Here is a 5,667-nt window from a genome sequence, read left to right as displayed (position 1 = left end):
CACGGCCAAGCTCGTCGCGCAGCGGGCGCGCGTCGGCGTCCCGCAATGCGAGGCCAAACACGTTGCGCGCCTATTTTTCGTCACCGCACCTAGGCATATTGCGCATCGTCACCGAATGCCGCCACCCAGCACATCGCGTGCCGATTTTCCGGACTATGCGGCCGAGCACTTAGAGGTGAAATAAAGCACTGTTGATGCAATTTAGGCGCGCTTGGAGCCGTGCGTGGTATCGCCGTAAGCGCTCATGAATCATCTGAAAAAATAAAAGCCTCGCAGAAAACCGTGTCCGCGACCGGGTGAATGATGAAGCGCATCGCAGGTGAGGTTTACAAATTAGCTTGACGAGTGAAACAGGGAGATGAATTCATATCTGCCCAGTTCGCGTCTTGAATAAACTGCTAAGGAATTCCTATTCCACCAATGTCTTGGCCATAACTGCCTGTCATTTAGGAGGAAGTGATAGGTTGCCATGATGAGAGCCGCTTTTAGTATCGTATAAAAATGATTCAATGATCAATTGCAATCAAGACTGTTAATTATGTTAATGAGAGCATGAATACAAGAAAGCTGGCAAATCATCATAGTACATGACCTACTTGAATTACAATATCTTGTTTTTTGTCATGTCTATTACACCACTTCATAACTTCGTTTAAGGGGAGACTCTGGTCTTCTAAAAAAAACTTTTGTTTATTGTCATATTCAAATGAAATTTTCAGGCAATGTATATTTTAACCTGCTATAAACAGATATGCAATCCATTTTTTCTTAGCTCAAGTAGTTTTTGAGATATTAAATAAATAATGAATGATCAAATTGCCCAATTGTTCTGCAATTTAATCATTGAATATCCTAGAAAACTTGATATGGCCATATTCTAGAACAATCAAGGATCACAACTAAACCATTACTGTAATTTTAGCTATATTTTTATAAAAGTTATTGCCATCTGTAATGTAATGGTTGGGAACATGAAAATTTTTATCAGTTTTATCAGCATATAAAAAATTTTCTCTTGACCAAGTCCATAATTTAGTAGTATTATTGTGCATAGGAACTCATAAGCTTTCAATTGCAAAAAGAATCATTCAAATCTGATCACAAGATCAAAAGATACTGTGGGCAACAGTATAGCACATAGGCGAAAAACGGATTTTGAGAAAACTCGGAAAGAAGTTTGAAGACTTGGTATAGGTTTCTTCTTGCTACTAAAAAGCAACAGATGGAAGTCCTTTTCGCTCTAGAAGCCACCAGGCACATAATCACTATCATTTTCTTTCACACGCCTCCTCTTCATGGCATTCCTGAAGTTTTCTGCTCTGGTATGCTTCTTGTCACATGCCGCTAGCCGCCGCTGGTCCTTTTCTAGACACCTTTCAACATCTGTGCTGCCTTGACTCAAATGCAGCTCCTTCAAAATGGCCTCAGAGGCACGTTTCTTTCCGGCATTGAACCGGGCGACTGCTTCCGCAACAGCAGTTTCGACTGTGAAGAGCGAGGCGTGTTTGGTTTTTGGCACAAGCGACCAGATTACTGAATGAGGGCTCTCATTTGAATTCTGAGTTTTGCCTCGTTGACAGCGCTCCAACAGCTTCCGATCAGAGAGGCGAGTGTACACTGGGAGGAGGGCTTCAGCAACGTATTCAGGGAGGTTGTACCGGTGCCTGGGAGGAGCCTGCTGCCTTGCCACTGCCTTGTTGTGTGCACACCATGATTCTTCACCTTTTGGGCACAGTGAATGTTGTGGCTTTGTATCTGTGGAAGTCACATGATAGTACGTGGCAAGGACAGCATTCTCCATCTCATCAATGTTTCCCTGGTGTGCCTTGAGTGCCCAGCCATAATAATTCGTAAGCTTTGTAACAAGCTCAGCAGTGAGCTTGCCTTTGCCACCGAGGCTTGGCCGACCTTCCCCTTTGCTCTTCTGCAAGAGGTTTCTCAATGCAGCACCCATTCGTTTATGAATGTGATTAACACAATCCTCCTTTTCGATGGGCACAAAGCCATACACTTTCTCCTCCTGAAGGCTGTTGAAAGCGCGGCTATCTCCGTCGCACAACATCGTTGTGTAACGCAGTCCATGTTTTTCATGGGACCGGCCAAACAGAATTTTGGCAGCCTCCACCTCCATTTGGCCAGGCTTGCTCAAAGAGTTTTTTTGGCACTTATGACGAGCTCGCCACTCACTGTATCGTGGGTCACCGTCCTTGGGGCCGATTTCGCAACCCAAACAGAAGTTCGATAGAACTTTGAAGTCCAGCACGTATCCCGAAAAGAGTTCGATCACAGTTCCCACAGAAATGTGTGACAGGTGTCCACGAGTGAGCCAAGTCCTGTCAAATGAAACTGCGATATTGCCGGGGTTCCCGAAGTTCAGTTCGGAATAGATGGCCTTCATAGCTGTCGCGCACTCACTCATGACGCCCGCGGATGCGTTCACGGCGGCAGGGTTCATCTTTGTTTTTACGTAGTTTTGGTAGGTTTTGTTGTGCATACCGCGACGAGAAACGTTCAGCGCCGAGAAAATGTCGTTTAGCACGGTCTGCCCATTTCCCGTGCTCATAACTGCCCGAGCAGCAAGCACATTCACTTCGAATGGGTTGCAGGTCGCATTCCCCCCTGCTCTCGGCGAGCTCCATCTGGTGCTGACATCTCCACAGACGGCACAGTTCACCACTATTTTAACTGCCACTCCGTACTCATGGTCACCTCTTGAAACGTTCAAAGGGCCGGAGCAGAATTCGCATTTCGCGCACCGAAGCAGTTGGTTCAGCAGCGGTAGGCTTAGCAGCGTAAACTCGGTGCCGCACCCCGCCGCTTCCGGGGAATCTCCGATAAGCGACTGCTTTCGGCGCGTAGCTGATAATGAAGAAAGCTTCTGGCGTTGCGCTTCCGCGCGATGCTCAATCGCCACTTTCTCAGCTTCTGAAACAAGGAGCGTGTCAACGCGCATTGTCCTCGACGTGTCGTCGGCCACAGGCATCGCTTGCGCGGCTGCAGCTTCGGTGGATGTCGTACACCCGCTGGCGCATGTCGCAGAGCTCGTCGCCGTCGATCCACTCGATGCTGCTTTAGGTATCCGAGACCGACGCTTGCGTTTTTTGCCGTAGGCATGAGCCGTTGCGAACTTGCGTCGCCCGCCAGCCATCGTCGCGTCCGAACAATTTTTGACAAGGCGTCTCGCATTGTCGGGCAGACGAAACTCCGGTCGTCCAATCAGAGAGCAGGATTCACCCCACATGGTACAAACGCGCCAATGCCGTGCGAGTATTTTCTTTTTTTCGGTGGCGTGCAGCTCCATAGTTGCCAGACCTAGAGGTGTTTTCTCGCTAAAAACGGAATGTAGAAGAATTCAGCTCTCGAATGATTCCAAAATGGCCGCGCTGCGGCCAACGGTTACCGCAGGCGACGGCATTGAATTTGCCTGTTTTCGGGGGGCGTTTTCGAGCGAAAGCGATCATGAAGCTCTCTTTAGAGCGCAATAACAAAATAAATACAGTCGACGTCCGATTTCCCGGACGCCCGATATTCCGGACATGCCTGATTTCCCGGACTCATCTGTGGCACCGTCAAGTTCCCCGTAGAGTCAATGTATTAAAAAGTCCGAAATTCCGGACGCTTATAGCCTTCGCCATCTGATTTCCCGGACTTTTTACTGTTAACCGCCGACCCAAAGTCACCACCGACGCCGCCATTTTGGTTGTTTTCATTTTCATATCCTTGAACCCACCATACTCGCATCGCAGGTCAGCACCGCCGCACCGCGCCGCGGCTGCCATAACCTCGAAACCGCACGTGTCAATCCGTTGCCAGCCGTAGCTTAGCCAAGCCAAACCTCACTGTGTTCGTTCACGTGTTCACGTGTTGTTTTGTCAGCTGTGCCAGCTCTGCGGTCGTGTCTGCGGTTGATCGTTTGCTGCTGCGCGCTACCTTCAGTGATCACGTTTCCCGACCTTCAGCATCCACCGAGTTCCTAGCTGTTTCGTGCTGCGCTTTTCGTCGAGCGGATTCGCCGTTTACCGCAATGGCACCGACTGCTCCTTCGTCTTCGTCCGCGCCTTCGAAGCGCACAAAGCCACCTCGTAGGCTCACGATGACGAACTGCCATCCGCGGACGTTGCCTTCGACAATCTGCGCGCTGGCGGCGTGTTGATTCCAGCCGAGATAACCCTTGAGGGCTTCGCCGACGCTGACAAAGACCTCGAGCTATGTGCGGAGTTGACCGATGACGAAATCATTCATCAAGTTACGGAGGATTCCGATGACTCCGACACCGAGAACGAAGAGCCAGCTCCTACACAGCCAACGAGCTCGGAGTTGACGCGAGCACTGATGATACTGTCATTGGTGTACAGCGGCAACATGACGTTGACTGAAATTGAGGCAGACATAATCGCGGGCAAGCGGACCGTGCAAAAGAAAATAAGCGACTTCTTTGCGCCCAAGTGCTGACCTATGAGGTAGTGCCGGCCACGTCGTATTTTTTTTATAAACGGCTCTTTTCAGAGCCACCTAAACGATGCATTGGCTGAATTGCTATGGGAATCTTGTATTCCGGCTGTGACCCTCTCCGTCAGCGAAAAATACCTACCAAAAAGGTGCGTTTTCACGTGCATTCGTTTTTCCGGACTGCCCGATTTTCCGGACGTTTTCGCGGTCCCTTGAGGGTCCGGGAAATCGGACGTCGACTGTACTCGGCGGAACGCGTTAATATCGCAGCAATAGATTCTTTAGGACGTCTAGATTGCGAAAAAAAATATTTCAAAAAGTCGATTTTTTGGCGATTTTTTTGTTCTAGAAGACCCGTGTCTCCCCTTAAAATTCATGCTACATGTTCTTTGTATATCAGAAAAGGGTTTTAAGAAAAAAGAAAGAAAACAAAGGCACAACCGATGAAAGGCCACATGTGCAGGAGGTCCAACCTTATAAAACACCTTAAAGATCACAATCTTCTTGTGTTTTAGAGAAGCAAGGCACCTCAAACTAAAAACAGGGCACTCAAGAAAGTGCACATTACGAAGGACTCAAAAGATTACGACCCCAGTGCCTTTTGATGCAGTAATATCGCTGGTACAACTTTAAAAGCTATTTTCTCAAAACGACTTTTCTTGCTTCCTGCTTCGCTTGTTCCGCTGATTTCTCACTGACCGCTGGGTCTATTTCAGTTCCGTTTTTTGTTCTATATTCCTTGAAGCACAGTTCAGGGCGTGACATTCTTGCTTTTTCAGTATGGTGTTTTGATAATTAGCTATTTGACGAGTTGCACAAAGCCTCGATGCCTGTTGCGCAGTCACCTCATGAAAAATGAAAACTAAAAGAAATTTTGTTGCAAATAAAAAAATCTAAGAATTTCACGCCCGCAATCAGACATCTTAGAATGCATAGCACTTTGAACGAGTTTCCTATCGCATTTTTTAAGCGAGTCAGACTCGGAACCAGAGCAGAAGGTGAAATATATTGTAAATCAAAAAATTGTAAAGATATATTTATGAAATTTCTACAGTAGCATTAAAACAACATTTCAAATAAGTGTGCCAATTTTCATCAAAATCCATGAAGAAATAAGAAAGTTGGTACCGAAAGCCACGTCCCCCCTTAATGGAATAACTGCAGTTAGGCTTTCCGTCTAACTGGATGTAACTACGGGTTAGAGGAACTGAGGTTTGT

The sequence above is a fragment of the Rhipicephalus sanguineus genome, chromosome 11 (assembly GCF_013339695.2).
Source record: "Rhipicephalus sanguineus isolate Rsan-2018 chromosome 11, BIME_Rsan_1.4, whole genome shotgun sequence".
Taxonomy (NCBI): domain Eukaryota; kingdom Metazoa; phylum Arthropoda; class Arachnida; order Ixodida; family Ixodidae; genus Rhipicephalus; species Rhipicephalus sanguineus.
Note: the sequence above shows the minus strand (reverse complement) of the source record.